General features: G+C 52.4%; 14 non-coding genes and 12 pseudogenes across 14 annotated transcripts; all 26 read right to left on the bottom strand.

Annotated features, from left to right (window-relative positions):
* Nucleotides 1–518: 518 nt before the first annotated feature.
* On the bottom strand, nt 519–637 carry LOC148667655 (5S ribosomal RNA). The gene has a single exon (XR_015937421.1). It is a non-coding gene; the product is annotated as a 5S ribosomal RNA (ribosomal RNA).
* A 537-nt stretch (nt 638–1,174) lies between these two features.
* On the bottom strand, nt 1,175–1,293 carry LOC148667654 (5S ribosomal RNA). The gene has a single exon (XR_015938543.1). It is a non-coding gene; the product is annotated as a 5S ribosomal RNA (ribosomal RNA).
* Nucleotides 1,294–1,830: 537 nt separating this feature from the next.
* On the bottom strand, nt 1,831–1,949 carry LOC148667653 (5S ribosomal RNA; annotated as a pseudogene).
* A 537-nt stretch (nt 1,950–2,486) lies between these two features.
* Nucleotides 2,487–2,605, bottom strand: LOC148667652 (5S ribosomal RNA; annotated as a pseudogene).
* Nucleotides 2,606–3,141: 536 nt separating this feature from the next.
* Nucleotides 3,142–3,260, bottom strand: LOC148667651 (5S ribosomal RNA). The gene has a single exon (XR_015937419.1). It is a non-coding gene; the product is annotated as a 5S ribosomal RNA (ribosomal RNA).
* Nucleotides 3,261–3,797: 537 nt separating this feature from the next.
* On the bottom strand, nt 3,798–3,916 carry LOC148667650 (5S ribosomal RNA). The gene has a single exon (XR_015938542.1). It is a non-coding gene; the product is annotated as a 5S ribosomal RNA (ribosomal RNA).
* A 537-nt stretch (nt 3,917–4,453) lies between these two features.
* Nucleotides 4,454–4,572, bottom strand: LOC148667649 (5S ribosomal RNA; annotated as a pseudogene).
* Nucleotides 4,573–5,113: 541 nt separating this feature from the next.
* Nucleotides 5,114–5,232, bottom strand: LOC148667648 (5S ribosomal RNA; annotated as a pseudogene).
* A 537-nt stretch (nt 5,233–5,769) lies between these two features.
* Nucleotides 5,770–5,888, bottom strand: LOC148667647 (5S ribosomal RNA). The gene has a single exon (XR_015938043.1). It is a non-coding gene; the product is annotated as a 5S ribosomal RNA (ribosomal RNA).
* A 537-nt stretch (nt 5,889–6,425) lies between these two features.
* On the bottom strand, nt 6,426–6,544 carry LOC148667646 (5S ribosomal RNA; annotated as a pseudogene).
* A 537-nt stretch (nt 6,545–7,081) lies between these two features.
* LOC148667645 (5S ribosomal RNA) lies at nt 7,082–7,200 on the bottom strand. The gene has a single exon (XR_015937264.1). It is a non-coding gene; the product is annotated as a 5S ribosomal RNA (ribosomal RNA).
* A 537-nt stretch (nt 7,201–7,737) lies between these two features.
* On the bottom strand, nt 7,738–7,846 carry LOC148667644 (5S ribosomal RNA; annotated as a pseudogene).
* A 537-nt stretch (nt 7,847–8,383) lies between these two features.
* LOC148667643 (5S ribosomal RNA) lies at nt 8,384–8,502 on the bottom strand. Its single transcript, XR_015938172.1, has one exon. It is a non-coding gene; the product is annotated as a 5S ribosomal RNA (ribosomal RNA).
* Nucleotides 8,503–9,039: 537 nt separating this feature from the next.
* On the bottom strand, nt 9,040–9,158 carry LOC148667642 (5S ribosomal RNA). Its single transcript, XR_015937418.1, has one exon. It is a non-coding gene; the product is annotated as a 5S ribosomal RNA (ribosomal RNA).
* A 537-nt stretch (nt 9,159–9,695) lies between these two features.
* On the bottom strand, nt 9,696–9,814 carry LOC148667641 (5S ribosomal RNA). The gene has a single exon (XR_015937417.1). It is a non-coding gene; the product is annotated as a 5S ribosomal RNA (ribosomal RNA).
* Nucleotides 9,815–10,351: 537 nt separating this feature from the next.
* On the bottom strand, nt 10,352–10,470 carry LOC148667640 (5S ribosomal RNA; annotated as a pseudogene).
* Nucleotides 10,471–11,007: 537 nt separating this feature from the next.
* On the bottom strand, nt 11,008–11,126 carry LOC148667639 (5S ribosomal RNA). Its single transcript, XR_015938563.1, has one exon. It is a non-coding gene; the product is annotated as a 5S ribosomal RNA (ribosomal RNA).
* Nucleotides 11,127–11,663: 537 nt separating this feature from the next.
* On the bottom strand, nt 11,664–11,782 carry LOC148667638 (5S ribosomal RNA). Its single transcript, XR_015938354.1, has one exon. It is a non-coding gene; the product is annotated as a 5S ribosomal RNA (ribosomal RNA).
* Nucleotides 11,783–12,319: 537 nt separating this feature from the next.
* On the bottom strand, nt 12,320–12,438 carry LOC148667637 (5S ribosomal RNA; annotated as a pseudogene).
* Nucleotides 12,439–12,975: 537 nt separating this feature from the next.
* LOC148667636 (5S ribosomal RNA) lies at nt 12,976–13,094 on the bottom strand (annotated as a pseudogene).
* Nucleotides 13,095–13,631: 537 nt separating this feature from the next.
* LOC148667635 (5S ribosomal RNA) lies at nt 13,632–13,750 on the bottom strand. The gene has a single exon (XR_015937416.1). It is a non-coding gene; the product is annotated as a 5S ribosomal RNA (ribosomal RNA).
* Nucleotides 13,751–14,287: 537 nt separating this feature from the next.
* On the bottom strand, nt 14,288–14,406 carry LOC148667634 (5S ribosomal RNA; annotated as a pseudogene).
* Nucleotides 14,407–14,943: 537 nt separating this feature from the next.
* LOC148667633 (5S ribosomal RNA) lies at nt 14,944–15,062 on the bottom strand. The gene has a single exon (XR_015938742.1). It is a non-coding gene; the product is annotated as a 5S ribosomal RNA (ribosomal RNA).
* Nucleotides 15,063–15,600: 538 nt separating this feature from the next.
* LOC148667632 (5S ribosomal RNA) lies at nt 15,601–15,719 on the bottom strand (annotated as a pseudogene).
* A 537-nt stretch (nt 15,720–16,256) lies between these two features.
* On the bottom strand, nt 16,257–16,375 carry LOC148667631 (5S ribosomal RNA). Its single transcript, XR_015939147.1, has one exon. It is a non-coding gene; the product is annotated as a 5S ribosomal RNA (ribosomal RNA).
* Nucleotides 16,376–16,912: 537 nt separating this feature from the next.
* On the bottom strand, nt 16,913–17,031 carry LOC148667630 (5S ribosomal RNA; annotated as a pseudogene).
* Between the last annotated feature and the right edge of the window lie 469 nt (nt 17,032–17,500).

The raw sequence follows: 17,500 nt of genomic DNA, 5'->3' as shown, positions 1-17,500 counted from the left end.
CACCCTTCTTATTGAGAGGACAGCTCCGTCACCTCTTTTACGACGCTGCTTTTTTCCCTTGCGTTTTTCTCTTCTTCCCACGTTCTCTCTCTTCACTGCCTTCGTCCCCGCTCTATTTCACTTCAGCCTTTCACTCTTGCTTCCTTCCAATGAGGACGGAGCTGCGGGAGAAAGGGCGCTATAGAGGATCGCTGTGGAGAGCTGCTGCTGTGCTTTGACATCTGAGCTCTGTGGAAAACGATCTCAATACAATTCTGAAAAACGCGACTCTCCGAACGCCAGCCGAACAAGTCTCCACAGCCGAAGCGCTGTGTCTCTTTTCAGCTGGCGATAAACCTTTCCTCGATCCTTTGCGGACTTGTAAAACTGTTCCTGATCAGAATAAAAAACGCTCACGCTAATACACAAGCACCCGTGTCTCGCCAAAGCTGACAAATAAACAGACGGACAAGCCGCACTGCACGTGTGAACAGGGGAATGAGCGAGCGAGCGGGGATAGGGCGCCTCCTGCGCTTAAAAGCTTACAGCACCTGGTATTCCCAGGCGGTCTCCCATCCAAGTACTAACCAGGCCCATCCCTGTTTAGCTTCCGAGATCAGACGAGATCAGGCGTGCTCAAGGGGGTGTGGCCGTAAGCGAGAGCAAGGCTCGCTGGCACCCTTCTTATTGAGAGGACAGCTCCGTCACCTCTTTTGCGACGCTGCTTTTTTTCCCTTGCGTTTTTCTCTTCTTCCCACGTTCTCTCTCTTCACTGCCTTCGTCCCTGCTCTATTTCACTTCAGCCTTTCACTGTTGCTTCCTTCCAATGAGGACGGAGCTGCGGGAGAAAGGGCGCTATAGAGGATCGCTGTGGAGAGCTGCTGCTGTGCTTTGACATCTGAGCTCTGTGGAAAACGATCTCAATACAATTCTGAAAAACGCGACTCTCCGAACGCCAGCCGAACAAGTCTCCACAGCCGAAGCGCTGTGTCTCTTTTCAGCTGGCGATAAACCTTTCCTCGATCCTTTGCGGACTTGTAAAACTGTTCCTGATCAGAATAAAAAACGCTCACGCTAATACACAAGCACCCGTGTCTCGCCAAAGCTGACAAATAAACAGACGGACAAGCCGCACTGCACGTGTGAACAGGGGAATGAGCATGCGAGCGGGGATAGGGCGCCTCCTGCGCTTAAAAGCTTACAGCACCTGGTATTCCCAGGCGGTCTCCCATCCAAGTACTAACCAGGCCCATCCCTGTTTAGCTTCCAAGATCAGATGAGATCAGGCGTGCTCAAGGGGGTGTGGCCGTAAGCGAGAGCAAGGCTCGCTGGCACCCTTCTTATTGAGAGGACAGCTCCGTCACCTCTTTTACGACGCTGCTTTTTTTCCCTTGCGTTTTTCTCTTCTTTCCACGTTCTCTCTCTTCACTGCCTTCGTCCCCGCTCTATTTCACTTCAGCCTTTCACTCTTGCTTCCTTCCAATGAGGACGGAGCTGCGGGAGAAAGGGCGCTATAGAGGATCGCTGTGGAGAGCTGCTGCTGTGCTTTGACATCTGAGTTCTGTGGAAAACGATCTCAATACAATTCTGAAAAACGCGACTCTCCGAACGCCAGCCGAACAAGTCTCCACAGCCGAAGCGCTGTGTCTCTTTTCAGCTGGCGATAAACCTTTCTTCGATCCTTTGCGGACTTGTAAAACTGTTCCTGATCAGAATAAAAAACGCTCACGCTAATACACAAGCACCCGTGTCTCGCCAAAGCTGAAAAATAAACAGACGGACAAGCCGCACTGCACGTGTGAACAGGGGAATGAGCGAGCGAGCGGGGATAGGGCGCCTCCTGCGCTTAAAAGCTTACAGCACCTGGTATTCCCAGGCGGTCCCCCATCCAAGTACTAACCAAGCCCATCCCTGTTTAGCTTCCGAGATCAGACGAGATCAGGCGTGCTCAAGGGGGTGTGGCCATAAGCGAGAGCAAGGCTCGCTGGCACCCTTCTTATTGAGAGGACAGCTCCGTCACCTCTTTTACGACGCTGCATTTTTTCCCTTGCGTTTTTCTCTTCTTCCCACGTTCTCTCTCTTCACTGCCTTCGTCCCTGCTCTATTTCACTTCAGCCTTTCACTCTTGCTTCCTTCCAATGAGGACGGAGCTGCGGGAGAAAGGGCGCTATAGAGGATTGCTGTGGAGAGCTGCTGCTGTGCTTTGACATCTGAGCTCTGTGGAAAACGATCTCAATACAATTCTGAAAAACGCGACTCTCCGAACGCCAGCCGAACAAGTCTCCACAGCCGAAGCGCTGTTTCTCTTTTCAGCTGGCGATAAACCATTCCTCGATCCTTTGCGGACTTGTAAAACTGTTCCTGATCAGAATAAAAAACGCTCACGCTAATACACAAGCACCCGTGTCTCGCCAAAGCTGACAAATAAACAGACGGACAAGCCGCACTGCACGTGTGAACAGGGGAATGAGCGAGCGAGCGGGGATAGGGCGCCTCCTGCGCTTAAAAGCTTACAGCACCTGGTATTCCCAGGCGATCTCCCATCCAAGTACTAACCAGGCCCATCCCTGTTTAGCTTCCGAGATCAGACGAGATCAGGCGTGCTCAAGGGGGTGTGGCCATAAGCGAGAGCAAGGCTCGCTGGCACCCTTCTTATTGAGAGGACAGCTCCGTCACCTCTTTTACGACGCTGCTTTTTTCCCTTGCGTTTTTCTCTTCTTCCCACGTTCTCTCTCTTCACTGCCTTCGTCCCCGCTCTATTTCACTTCAGCCTTTCACTCTTGCTTCCTTCCAATGAGGACGGAGCTGCGGGAGAAAGGGCGCTATAGAGGATCGCTGTGGAGAGCTGCTGCTGTGCTTTGACATCTGAGCTCTGTGGAAAACGATCTCAATACAATTCTGAAAAACGCGACTCTCCGAACGCCAGCCGAACAAGTCTCCACAGCCGAAGCGCTGTGTCTCTTTTCAGCTGGCGATAAACCTTTCCTCGATCCTTTGCGGACTTGTAAAACTGTTCCTGATCAGAATAAAAAACGCTCACGCTAATACACAAGCACCCGTGTCTCGCCAAAGCTGACAAATAAACAGACGGACAAGCCGCACTGCACGTGTGAACAGGGGAATGAGCGAGCGAGCGGGGATAGGGCGCCTCCTGCGCTTAAAAGCTTACAGCACCTGGTATTCCCAGGCGGTCTCCCATCCAAGTACTAACCAGGCCCATCCCTGTTTAGCTTCCGAGATCAGACGAGATCAGGCGTGCTCAAGGGGGTGTGGCCGTAAGCGAGAGCAAGGCTCGCTGGCACCCTTCTTATTGAGAGGACAGCTCCGTCACCTCTTTTGCGACGCTGCTTTTTTTCCCTTGCGTTTTTCTCTTCTTCCCACGTTCTCTCTCTTCACTGCCTTCGTCCCTGCTCTATTTCACTTCAGCCTTTCACTGTTGCTTCCTTCCAATGAGGACGGAGCTGCGGGAGAAAGGGCGCTATAGAGGATCGCTGTGGAGAGCTGCTGCTGTGCTTTGACATCTGAGCTCTGTGGAAAACGATCTCAATACAATTCTGAAAAACGCGACTCTCCGAACGCCAGCCGAACAAGTCTCCACAGCCGAAGCGCTGTGTCTCTTTTCAGCTGGCGATAAACCTTTCCTCGATCCTTTGCGGACTTGTAAAACTGTTCCTGATCAGAATAAAAAACGCTCACGCTAATACACAAGCACCCGTGTCTCGCCAAAGCTGACAAATAAACAGACGGACAAGCCGCACTGCACGTGTGAACAGGAGAATGAGCATGCGAGCGGGGATAGGGCGCCTCCTGCGCTTAAAAGCTTACAGCACCTGGTATTCCCAGGCGGTCTCCCATCCAAGTACTAACCAGGCCCATCCCTGTTTAGCTTCCAAGATCAGATGAGATCAGGCGTGCTCAAGGGGGTGTGGCCGTAAGCGAGAGCAAGGCTCGCTGGCACCCTTCTTATTGAGAGGACAGCTCCGTCACCTCTTTTATGACGCTGCTCTTTTTCCCTTGCGTTTTTCTCTTCTTCCCACGTTCTCTCTCTTCACTGCCTTCGTCCCCGCTCTATTTCACTTCAGCCTTTCACTCTTGCTTCCTTCCAATGAGGACGGAGCTGCGGGAGAAAGGGCGCTATAGAGGATCGCTGTGGAGAGCTGCTGCTGTGCTTTGACATCTGAGCTCTGTGGAAAACGATCTCAATACAATTCTGAAAAACGCGACTCTCCGAACGCCAGCCGAACAAGTCTCCACAGCCGAAGCGCTGTGTCTCTTTTCAGCTGGCGATAAACCTTTCCTCGATTCTTTGCGGACTTGTTAAACTGTTCCTGATCAGAATAAAAAACGCTCACGCTAATACACAAGCACCCGTGTCTCGCCAAAGCTGACAAATAAACAGACGGACAAGCCGCACTGCACGTGTGAACAGGGGAATGAGCGAGCGAGCGGGGATAGGGCGCCTCCTGCGCTTAAAAGTTTACAGCACCTGGTATTCCCAGGCGGTCTCCCATCCAAGTACTAACCAGGCCCATCCCTGTTTAGCTTCCAAGATCAGACGAGATCAGGCGTGCTCAAGGGGGTGTGGCCGTAAGCGAGAGCAAGGCTCGCTGGCACCCTTCTTATTGAGAGGACAGCTCCGTCACCTCTTTTACGAAGCTGCTTTTTTTCCCTTGCGTTTTTCTCTTCTTCCCACGTTCTCTCTCTTCACTGCCTTCGTCCCCGCTCTATTTCACTTCAGCCTTTCACTCTTGCTTCCTTCCAATGAGGACGGAGCTGCGGGAGAAAGGGCGCTATAGAGGATCGCTGTGGAGAGCTGCTGCTGTGCTTTGACATCTGAGCTCTGTGGAAAACGATCTCAATACAATTCTGAAAAATGCGACTCTCCGAACGCCAGCCGAACAAGTCTCCACAGCCGAAGCGCTGTGTCTCTATTCAGCTGGCGATAAACCTTCCCTCGATTCTTTGCGGACTTGTTAAACTGTTCCTGATCAGAATAAAAAACGCTCACGCTAATACACAAGCACCCGTGTCTCGCCAAAGCTGACAAATAAACAGACGGACAAGCCGCACTGCACGTGTGAACAGGGGAATGAGCGAGCGAGCGAGCGGGGATAGGGCGCCTCCTGCGCTTAAAAGCTTGCAGCACCTGGTATTCCCAGGCGGTCTCCCATCCAAGTACTAACCAGGCCCATCCCTGTTTAGCTTCCGAGATCAGACGAGATCAGGCGTGCTCAAGGGGGTGTGGCCGTAAGCGAGAGCAAGGCTCGCTGGCACCCTTCTTATTGAGAGGACAGCTCCGTCACCTCTTTTACGACGCTGCTTTTTTTCCCTTGCGTTTTTCTCTTCTTCCCACGTTCTCTCTCTTCACTGCCTTCGTCCCCGCTCTATTTCACTTCAGCCTTTCACTCTTGCTTCCTTCCAATGAGGACGGAGCTGCGGGAGAAAGGGCGCTATAGAGGATCGCTGTGGAGAGCTGCTGCTGTGCTTTGACATCTGAGCTCTGTGGAAAACGATCTCAATACAATTCTGAAAAACGCGACTCTCCGAACGCCAGCCGAACAAGTCTCCACAGCCGAAGCGCTGTGTCTCTTTTCAGCTGGCGATAAACCTTTCCTCGATCCTTTGCGGACTTGTAAAACTGTTCCTGATCAGAATAAAAAACGCTCACGCTAATACACAAGCACCCGTGTCTCGCCAAAGCTGACAAATAAACAGACGGACAAGCCGCACTGCACGTGTGAACAGGGGAATGAGCGAGCGAGCGGGGATAGGGCGCCTCCTGCGCTTAAAAGCTTACAGCACCTGGTATTCCCAGGCGGTCTTCCATCCAAGTACTAACCAGGCCCATCCCTGTTTAGCTTCCGAGATCAGACGAGATCAGGTGTGCTCAAGGGGGTGTGGCCGTAAGCGAAAGCAAGGCTCGCTGGCACCCTTCTTATTGAGAGGACAGCTCCGTCACCTCTTTTACGACGCTGCTTTTTTTCCCTTGCGTTTTTCTCTTCTTCCCACGTTCTCTCTCTTCACTGCCTTCGTCCCCGCTCTATTTCACTTCAGCCTTTCACTCTTGCTTCCTTCCAATGAGGACGGAGCTGCGGGAGAAAGGGCGCTATAGAGGATCGCTGTGGAGAGCTGCTGCTGTGCTTTGACATCTGAGCTCTGTGGAAAACGATCTCAATACAATTCTGAAAAACGCGACTCTCCGAACGCCAGCCGAACAAGTCTCCACAGCCGAAGCGCTGTGTCTGTTTTCAGCTGGCGATAAACCTTTCCTCGATCCTTTGCGGACTTGTAAAACTGTTCCTGATCAGAATAAAAAACGCTCACGCTAATACACAAGCACCCGTGTCTCGCCAAAGCTGACAAATAAACAGACGGACAAGCCGCACTGCACGTGTGAACAGGGGAATGAGCGAGCGAGCGGGGATAGGGCGCCTCCTGCGCTTAAAAGCTTGCAGCACCTGGTATTCCCAGGCGGTCTCCCATCCAAGTACTAACCAGGCCCAACCCTGTTTAGCTTCCGAGATCAGACGAGATCAGGCGTGCTCAAGGGGGTGTGGCCGTAAGCGAGAGCAATGCTCGCTGGCACCCTTCTTATTGAGAGGACAGCTCCGTCACCTCTTTTACGACGCTGCTTTTTTTCCCTTGCGTTTTTCTCTTCTTCCCACGTTCTCTCTCTTCACTGCCTTCGTCCCCGCTCTATTTCACTTCAGCCTTTCACTCTTGCTTCCTTCCAATGAGGACGGAGCTGCGGGAGAAAGGGCGCTATAGAGGATCGCTGTGGAGAGCTGCTGCTGTGCTTTGACATCTGAGCTCTGTGGAAAACGATCTCAATACAATTCTGAAAAACGCGACTCTCCGAACGCCAGCCGAACAAGTCTCCACAGCCGAAGCGCTGTGTCTCTATTCAGCTGGCGATAAACCTTCCCTCGATTCTTTGCGGACTTGTTAAACTGTTCCTGATCAGAATAAAAAACGCTCACGCTAATACACAAGCACCCGTGTCTCGCCAAAGCTGACAAATAAACAGACGGACAAGCCGCACTGCACGTGTGAACAGGGGAATGAGCGAGCGAGCGGGGATAGGGCGCCTCCTGCGCTTAAAAGCTTACAGCACCTGGTATTCCCAGGGGGTCTCCCATCCAAGTACTAACCAGGCCCATCCCTGTTTAGCTTCCGAGATCAGACGAGATCAGGCGTGCTCAAGGGGGTGTGGCCGTAAGCGAGAGCAAGGCTCGCTGGCACCCTTCTTATTGAGAGGACAGCTCCGTCACCTCTTTTACGACGCTGCTTTTTTTCCCTTGCGTTTTTCTCTTCTTCCCACGTTCTCTCTCTTCACTGCCTTCGTCCCCGCTCTATTTCACTTCAGCCTTTCACTCTTGCTTCCTTCCAATGAGGACGGAGCTGCGGGAGAAAGGGCGCTATAGAGGATCGCTGTGGAGAGCTGCTGCTGTGCTTTGACATCTGAGCTCTGTGGAAAACGATCTCAATACAATTCTGAAAAACGCGACTCTCCGAACGCCAGCCGAACAAGTGTCCACAGCCGAAGCGCTGTGTCTCTATTCAGCTGGCGATAAACCTTCCCTCGATTCTTTGCGGACTTGTTAAACTGTTCCTGATCAGAATAAAAAACGCTCACGCTAATACACAAGCACCCGTGTCTCGCCAAAGCTGACAAATAAACAGACGGACAAGCCGCACTGCACGTGTGAACAGGGGAATGAGCGAGCGAGCGGGGATAGGGCGCCTCCTGCGCTTAAAAGCTTACAGCACCTGGTATTCCCAGGCGGTCTCCCATCCAAGTACTAACCAGGCCCATCCCTGTTTACCTTCCGAGATCAGGTGTGCTCAAGGGGGTGTGGCCGTAAGCGAGAGCAGGGCTCGCTGGCACCCTTCTTATTGAGAGGACAGCTCCGTCACCTCTTTTACGACGCTGCTTTTTTTCCCTTGCGTTTTTCTCTTCTTCCCACGTTCTCTCTCTTCACTGCCTTCGTCCCCGCTCTATTTCACTTCAGCCTTTCACTCTTGCTTCCTTCCAATGAGGACGGAGCTGCGGGAGAAAGGGCGCTATAGAGGATCGCTGTGGAGAGCTGCTGCTGTGCTTTGACATCTGAGCTCTGAGGAAAACGATCTCAATACAATTCTGAGAAACGCGACTCTCCGAACGCCAGCCGAACAAGTCTCCACAGCCGAAGTGCTGTGTCTCTTTTCAGCTGGCGATAAACCTTTCCTCGATCCTTTGCGGACTTGTAAAACTGTTCCTGATCAGAATAAAAAACGCTCACGCTAATACACAAGCACCCGTGTCTCGCCAAAGCTGACAAATAAACAGACGGACAAGCCGCACTGCACGTGTGAACAGGGGAATGAGCGAGCGAGCGGGGATAGGGCGCCTCCTGCGCTTAAAAGCTTACAGCACCTGGGATTCCCAGGCGGTCTCCCATCCAAGTACTAACCAGGCCCATCCCTGTTTAGCTTCCGAGATCAGACGAGATCAGGCGTGCTCAAGGGGGTGTGGCCGTAAGCGAGAGCAAGGTTCGCTGGCACCCTTCTTATTGAGAGGACAGCTCCGTCACCTCTTTTTCGACGCTGCTTTTTTTCCCTTGCGTTTTTCTCTTCTTCCCACGTTCTCTCTCTTCACTGCCTTCGTCCCTGCTCTATTTCACTTCAGCCTTTCACTTTTGCTTCCTTCCAATGAGGACGGAGCTGCGGGAGAAAGGGCGCTATAGAGGATCGCTGTGGAGAGCTGCTGCTGTGCTTTGACATCTGAGCTCTGTGGAAAACGATCTCAATACAATTCTGAAAAACGCGACTCTCCGAACGCCAGCCGAACAAGTCTCCACAGCCGAAGCGCTGTGTCTCTTTTCAGCTGGCGATAAACCTTTCCTCGATTCTTTGCGGACTTGTTAAACTGTTCCTGATCAGAATAAAAAACGCTCACGCTAATACACAAGCACCCGTGTCTCGCCAAAGCTGACAAATAAACAGACGGACAAGCCGCACTGCACGTGTGAACAGGGGAATGAGCGAGCGAGCGGGGATAGGGCGCCTCCTGCGCTTAAAAGCTTACAGCACCTGGTATTCCCAGGCGGTCTCCCATCCAAGTACTAACCAGGCCCATCCCTGTTTAGCTTCCGAGATCAGACGAGATCAGGCGTGCTCAAGGGGGTGTGGCCGTAAGCAAGAGCAAGGCTCGCTGGCACCCTTCTTATTGAGAGGACAGCTCCGTCACCTCTTTTACGACGCTGCTTTTTTTCCCTTGCGTTTTTCTCTTCTTCCCACGTTCTCTCTCTTCACTGCCTTCGTCCCCGCTCTATTTCACTTCAGCCTTTCACTCTTGCTTCCTTCCAATGAGGACGGAGCTGCGGGAGAAAGGGCGCTATAGAGGATCGCTGTGGAGAGCTGCTGCTGTGCTTTGACATCTGAGCTCTGTGGAAAACGATCTCAATACAATTCTGAAAAACGCGACTCTCCGAACGCCAGCCGAACAAGTCTCCACAGCCGAAGCGTTGTGTCTCTTTTCAGCTGGCGATAAACCTTTCCTCGATCCTTTGCGGACTTGTTAAACTGTTCCTGATCAGAATAAAAAACGCTCACGCTAATACACAAGCACCCGTGTCTCGCCAAAGCTGACAAATAAACAGACGGACAAGCCGCACTGCACGTGTGAACAGGGGAATGAGCGAGCGAGCGGGGATAGGGCGCCTCCTGCGCTTAAAAGCTTACAGCACCTGGTATTCCCAGGCGGTCTCCCATCCAAGTACTAACCAGGCCCATCCCTGTTTAGCTTCCGAGATCAGACGAGATCAGGCGTGCTCAAGGGGGTGTGGCCGTAAGCGAGAGCAAGGCTCGCTGGCACCCTTCTTATTGAGAGGACAGCTCCGTCACCTCTTTTACGACGCTGCTTTTTTTCCCTTGCGTTTTTCTCTTCTTCCCACGTTCTCTCTCTTCACTGCCTTCGTCCCCGCTCTATTTCACTTCAGCCTTTCACTCTTGCTTCCTTCCAATGAGGACGGAGCTGCGGGAGAAAGGGCGCTATAGAGGATCGCTGTGGAGAGCTGCTGCTGTGCTTTGACATCTGAGCTCTGTGGAAAACGATCTCAATACAATTCTGAAAAACGCGACTCTCCGAACGCCAGCCGAACAAGTCTCCACAGCCGAAGCGCTGTGTCTCTTTTCAGCTGGCGATAAACCTTTCCTCGATCCTTTGCGGACTTGTTAAACTGTTCCTGATCAGAATAAAAAACGCTCACGCTAATACACAAGCACCCGTGTCTCGCCAAAGCTGACAAATAAACAGACGGACAAGCCGCACTGCACGTATGAACAGGGTAATGAGCGAGCGAGCGGGGATAGGGCGCCTCCTGCGCTAAAAAGCTTACAGCACCTGGTATTCCCAGGCGGTCTCCCATCCAAGTACTAACCAGGCCCATCCCTGTTTAGCTTCCGAGATCAGACGAGACCAGGCGTGCTCAAGGGGGTGTGGCCGTAAGCGAGAGCAAGGCTCGCTGGCACCCTTCTTATTGAGAGGACATCTCCGTCACCTCTTTTACGACGCTGCTTTTTTTCCCTTGCGTTTTTCTCTTCTTCCCACGTTCTCTCTCTTCACTGCCTTCATCCCCGCTCTATTTCACTTCAGCCTTTCACTCTTGCTTCCTTCCAATGAGGACGGAGCTGCGGGAGAAAGGGCGCTATAGAGGATCGCTGTGGAGAGCTGCTGCTGTGCTTTGACATCTGAGCTCTGTGGAAAACGATCTCAATACAATTCTGAAAAACGCGACTCTCCGAACGCCAGCCGAACAAGTCTCCACAGCCGAAGCGCTGTGTCTCTTTTCAGCTGGCGATAAACCATTCCTCGATCCTTTGCGGACTTGTAAAACTGTTCCTGATCAGAATAAAAAACGCTCACGCTAATACACAAGCACCCGTGTCTCGCCAAAGCTGACAAATAAACAGACGGACAAGCCGCACTGCACGTGTGAACAGGGGAATGAGCGAGCGAGCGGGGATAGGGCGCCTCCTGCGCTTAAAAGCTTACAGCACCTGGGATTCCCAGGCGGTCTCCCATCCAAGTACTAACCAGGCCCATCCCTGTTTAGCTTCCGAGATCAGACGAGATCAGGCGTGCTCAAGGGGGTGTGGCCATAAGCGAGAGCAAGGCTCGCTGGCACCCTTCTTATTGAGAGGACAGCTCCGTCACCTCTTTTACGACGCTGCTTTTTTTCCCTTGCGTTTTTCTCTTCTTCCCACGTTCTCTCTCTTCACTGCCTTCGTCCCCGCTCTATTTCACTTCAGCCTTTCACTCTTGCTTCCTTCCAATGAGGACGGAGCTGCGGGAGAAAGGGCGCTATAGAGGATCGCTGTGGAGAGCTGCTGCTGTGCTTTGACATCTGAGCTCTGTGGAAAACGATCTCAATACAATTCTGAAAAACGCGACTCTCCGAACGCCAGCCGAACAAGTCTCCACAGCCGAAGCGCTGTGTCTCTTTTCAGCTGGCGATAAACCTTTCCTCGATCCTTTGCGGACTTGTAAAACTGTTCCTGATCAGAATAAAAAACGCTCACGCTAATACACAAGCACCCGTGTCTCGCCAAAGCTGACAAATAAACAGACGGACAAGCCGCACTGCACGTGTGAACAGGGGAATGAGCGAGCGAGCGGGGATAGGGCGCCTCCTGCGCTTAAAAGCTTACAGCACCTGGTATTCCCAGGCGGTCTCCCATCCAAGTACTAACCAGGCCCATCCCTGTTTAGCTTCAGAGATCAGACGAGATCAGGCGTGCTCAAGGGGGTGTGGCCGTAAGCGAGAGCAAGGCTCGCTGGCACCCTTCTTATTGAGAGGACAGCTCCGTCACCTCTTTTATGACGCTGCTCTTTTTCCCTTGCGTTTTTCTCTTCTTCCCACGTTCTCTCTCTTCACTGCCTTCGTCCCCGCTCTATTTCACTTCAGCCTTTCACTCTTGCTTCCTTCCAATGAGGACGGAGCTGCGGGAGAAAGGGCGCTATAGAGGATCGTTGTGGAGAGCTGCTGCTGTGCTTTGACATCTGAGCTCTGTGGAAAACGATCTCAATACAATTCTGAAAAACGCGACCCTCCGAACGCCAGCCGAACAAGTCTCCACAGCCGAAGCGCTGTGTCACTTTTCAGCTAGCGATAAACCTTTCCTCGATCCTTTGCGGACTTGTAAAACTGTTCCTGATCAGAATAAAAAACGCTCACGCTAATACACAAGCACCCGTGTCTCGCCAAAGCTGACAAATAAACAGACGGACAAGCCGCACTGCACGTGTGAACAGGGGAATGAGCGAGCGAGCGGGGATAGGGCGCCTCCTGCGCTTAAAAGCTTACAGCACCTGGTATTCCCAGGCGGTCTCCCATCCAAGTACTAACCAGGCCCATCCCTATTTAGCTTCCGAGATCAGACGAGATCAGGCGTGCTCAAGGGGGTGTGGCCGTAAGCGAGAGCGAGGCTCGCTGGCACCCTTCTTATTGAGAGGACAGCTCCGTCACCTCTTTTATGACGCTGCTCTTTTTCCCTTGCGTTTTTCTCTTCTTCCCACGTTCTCTCTCTTCACTGCCTTCGTCCCCGCTCTATTTCACTTCAGCCTTTCACTCTTGCTTCCTTCCAATGAGGACGGAGCTGCGGGAGAAAGGGCGCTATAGAGGATCGCTGTGGAGAGCTGCTGCTGTGCTTTGACATCTGAGCTCTGTGGAAAACGATCTCAATACAGTTCTGAAAAACGCGACTCTCCGAACGCCAGCCGAACAAGTCTCCACAGCCGAAGCGCTGTGTCTCTTTTCAGCTGGCGATAAACCTTTCCTCGATCCTTTGCGGACTTGTTAAACTGTTCATGATCAGAATAAAAAACGCTCACGCTAATACACAAACACCCGTGTCTCGCCAAAGCTGACAAATAAACAGACGGACAATCCGCACTGCACGTGTGAACAGGGGAATGAGCGAGCGAGCGGGGATAGGGCGCCTCCTGCGCTTAAAAGCTTACAGCACCTGGTATTCCCAGGCGGTCTCCCATCCAAGTACTAACCAGGCCCATCCCTGTTTAGCTTCCGAAATCAGACGAGATCAGGCGTGCTCAAGGGGGTGTGGCCGTAAGCGAGAGGAAGGCTCGCTGGCACCCTTCTTATTGAGAGGACAGCTCCGTCACCTCTTTTACGACGCTGCTTTTTTTCCCTTGCGTTTTTCTCTTCTTCCCACGTTCTCTCTCTTCACTGCCTTCATCCCCGCTCTATTTCACTTCAGCCTTTCACTCTTGCTTCCTTCCAATGAGGACGGAGCTGCGGGAGAAAGGGCGCTATAGAGGATCGCTGTGGAGAGCTGCTGCTGTGCTTTGACATCTGAGCTCTGTTGAAAACGATCTCAATACAATTCTGAAAAACTTGACTCTCCGAACGCCAGCCGAACAAGTCTCCACAGCCGAAGTGCTGTGTCTCTTTTCAGCTGGCGATAAACCTTTCCTCGATCCTTTGCGGACTTGTTAAACTGTTCCTGATCAGAATAAAAAACGCTCACGCTAATACACAAGCACCCGTGTCTCGCCAAAGCTGACAAATAAACAGACGGACAAGCCGCACTGCACGTGTGAACAGGGGAATGAGCGAGCGAGCGGGGATAGGGCGCCTCCTGCGCTTAAAAGCTTACAGCACCTGGTATTCCCAGGCGGTCTCCCATCCAAGTACTAACCAGGCCCATCCCTGTTTAGCTTCCGAGATCAGACGAGATCAGGCGTGCTCAAGGGGGTGTGGCCGTAAGCGAGAGCAAGGCTCGCTGGCACCCTTCTTATTGAGAGGACAGCTCCGTCACCTCTTTTACGACGCTGCTTTTTTTCCCTTGCGTTTTTCTCTTCTTCCCACGTTCTCTCTCTTCACTGCCTTCGTCCCCGCTCTATTTCACTTCAGCCTTTCACTCTTGCTTCCTTCCAATGAGGACGGAGCTGCGGGAGAAAGGGCGCTATAGAGGATCGCTGTGGAGAGCTGCTGCTGTGCTTTGACATCTGAGCTCTGTGGAAAACGATCTCAATACAATTCTGAAAAACGCGACTCTCCGAACGCCAGCCGAACAAGTCTCCACAGCCGAAGCGCTGTGTCTCTTTTCAGCTGGCGATAAACCTTTCCTCGATCCTTTGCGGACTTGTAAAACTGTTCATGATCAGAATAAAAAACGCTCACGCTAATACACAAGCACCCGCGTCTCGCCAAAGCTGACAAATAAACAGACGGACAAGCCGCACTGCACGTGTGAACAGGGGAATGAGCGAGCGAGCGGGGATAGGGCGCCTCCTGCGCTTAAAAGCTTACAGCACCTGGTATTCCCAGGCGGTCTCCCATCCAAGTACTAACCAGGCCCATCCCTGTTTAGCTTCCGAGATCAGATGAGATCAGGCATGCTCAAGGGGTTGTGGCCGTAAGCGAGAGCAATGCTCGCTGGCACCCTTCTTATTGAGAGGACAGCTCCGTCACCTCTTTTACGACGCTGCTCTTTTTCCCTTGCGTTTTTCTCTTCTTCCCACGTTCTCTCTCTTCACTGCCTTCGTCCCCGCTCTATTTCACTTCAGCCTTTCACTCTTGCTTCCTTCCAATGAGGACGGAGCTGCGGGAGAAAGGGCGCTATAGAGGATCGCTGTGGAGAGCTGCTGCTGTGCTTTGACATCTGAGTTCTGTGGAAAACGATCTCAATACAATTCTGAAAAACGCGACTCTCCGAACGCCAGCCGAACAAGTCTCCACAGCCGAAGCGCTGTGTCTCTTTTCAGCTGGCGATAAACCTTTCTTCGATCCTTTGCGGACTTGTAAAACTGTTCCTGATCAGAATAAAAAACGCTCACGCTAATACACAAGCACCCGTGTCTCGCCAAAGCTGACAAATAAACAGACGGACAAGCCGCACTGCACGTGTGAACAGGGGAATGAGCGAGCGAGCGGGGATAGGGCGCCTCCTGCGCTTAAAAGCTTACAGCACCTGGTATTCCCAGGCGGTCTCCCATCCAAGTACTAACCAGGCCCATCCCTGTTTAGCTTCCGAGATCAGACGAGATCAGGTGTGCTCAAGGGGGTGTGGCCGTAAGCGAGAGCAAAGGCTCGCTGGCACCCTTCTTATTGAGAGGACAGCTCCGTCACCTCTTTTACGACGCTGCTTTTTTTCCCTTGCGTTTTTCTCTTCTTCCCACGTTCTCTCTCTTCACTGCCTTCGTCCCCGCTCTATTTCACTTCAGCCTTTCACTCTTGCTTCCTTCCAATGAGGACGGAGCTGCGGGAGAAAGGGCGCTATAGAGGATCGCTGTGGAGAGCTGCTGCTGTGCTTTGACATCTGAGCTCTGTGGAAAACGATCTCAATACAATTCTGAAAAACGCGACTCTCCGAACGCCAGCCGAACAAGTCTCCACAGCCGAAGCGCTGTGTCTCTTTTCAGCTGGCGATAAACCTTTCCTCGATCCTTTGCGGACTTGTAAAACTGTTCCTGATCAGAATAAAAAACGCTCACGCTAATACACAAGCACCCGTGTCTCGCCAAAGCTGACAAATAAACAGACGGACAAGCCGCACTGCACGTGTGAACAGGGGAATGAGCGAGCGAGCGAGGATAGGGCGCCTCCTGCGCTTAAGAGCTTGCAGCACCTGGTATTCCCAGGCGGTCTCCCATCCAAGTACTAACCAGGCCCATCCCTGTTTAGCTTCCGAGATCAGACGAGATCAGGCGTGCTCAAGGGGGTGTGGCCGTAAGCGAGAGCAAGGCTCGCTGGCACCCTTCTTATTGAGAGGACAGCTCCGTCACCTCTTTTACGACGCTGCTTTTTTTCCCTTGCGTTTTTCTCTTCTTCCCACGTTCTCTCTCTTCACTGCCTTCGTCCCCGCTCTATTTCACTTCAGCCTTTCACTCTTGCTTCCTTCCAATGAGGACGGAGCTGCGGGAGAAAGGGCGCTATAGAGGATCGCTGTGGAGAGCTGCTGCTGTGCTTTGACATCTGAGCTCTGTGGAAAACGATCTCAATACAATTCTGAAAAACGCGACTCTCCGAACGCCAGCCGAACAAGTCTCCACAGCCGAAGCGCTGTGTCTCTATTCAGCTGGCGATAAACCTTCCCTCGATTCTTTGCGGACTTGTTAAACTGTTCCTGATCAGAATAAAAAACGCTCACGCTAATACACAAGCACCCGTGTCTCGCCAAAGCTGACAAATAAACAGACGGACAAGCCGCACTGCACGTGTGAACAGGGGAATGAGCGAGCGAGCGGGGATAGGGCGCCTCCTGCGCTTAAAAGCTTACAGCACCTGGTATTCCCAGGCGGTCTCCCATCCAAGTACTAACCAGGCCCATCCCTGTTTAGCTTCCGAGTTCAGACGAGATCAGGCGTGCTCAAGGGGGTGTGGCCGTAAGCGAGAGCAAGGCTCGCTGGCACCCTTCTTATTGAGAGGACAGCTCCGTCACCTCTTTTACGACGCTGCTTTTTTTCCCTTGCGTTTTTCTCTTCTTCCCACGTTCTCTCTCTTCACTGCCTTCGTCCCCGCTCTATTTCACTTCAGCCTTTCACTCTTGCTTCCTTCCAATGAGGACGGAGCTGCGGGAGAAAGGGCGCTATAGAGGATCGCTGTGGAGAGCTGCTGCTGTGCTTTGACATCTGAGCTCTGTGGAAAACGATCTCAATACAATTCTGAAAAACGCGACTCTCCGAACGCCAGCCGAACAAGTCTCCACAGCCGAAGCGCTGTGTCTCTTTTCAGCTGGTGATAAACCTTTCCTCGATCCTTTGCAGACTTGTTAAACTGTTCCTGATCAGAATAAAAAACGCTCACGCTAATACACAAGCACCCGTGTCTCGCCAAAGCTGACAAATAAACAGACGGACAAGCCGCACTGCACGTGTGAACAGGGGAATGAGCGAGCGAGCGGGGATAGGGCGCCTCCTGCGCTTAAAAGCGTACAGCACCTGGTATTCCCAGGCGGTCTCCCATCCAAGTACTAACCAGGCCCATCCCTGTTTAGCTTCCGAGATCAGACGAGATCAGGCGTGCTCAAGGGGGTGTGGCCGTAAGCAAGAGCAAGGCTCGCTGGCACCCTTCTTATTGAGAGGACAGCTCCGTCACCTCTTTTACGACGCTGCTTTTTTTCCCTTGCGTTTTTCTCTTCTTCCCACGTTCTCTCTCTTCACTGCCTTCGTCCCCGCTCTATTTCACTTCAGCCTTTCACTCTTGCTTCCTTCCAATGAGGACGGAGCTGCGGGAGAAAGGGCGCTATAGAGGATCGCTGTGGAGAGCTGCTGCTGTGCTTTGACATCTGAGCTCTGTGGAAAACGATCTCAATACAATTCTGAAAAACGCGACTCTCCGAACGCCAGCCGAACAAGTCTCCACAGCCGAAGCGCTGTGTCTCTTTTCAGCTGGCGATAAACCTTTCCTCGATCCTTTGCGGACTTGTTAAACTGTTCCTGATCAGAATAAAAAACGCTCACGCTAATACACAAGCACCCGTGTCTCGCCAAAGCTGACAAATAAACAGACGGACA

The sequence above is a fragment of the Lepisosteus platostomus genome, chromosome 5 (genome assembly GCF_059453375.1).
Source record: "Lepisosteus platostomus isolate fLepPlt1 chromosome 5, fLepPlt1.hap1, whole genome shotgun sequence".
Classification (NCBI taxonomy): domain Eukaryota; kingdom Metazoa; phylum Chordata; class Actinopteri; order Semionotiformes; family Lepisosteidae; genus Lepisosteus; species Lepisosteus platostomus.
This window is presented reverse-complemented; position numbering and strand designations above follow the sequence as displayed.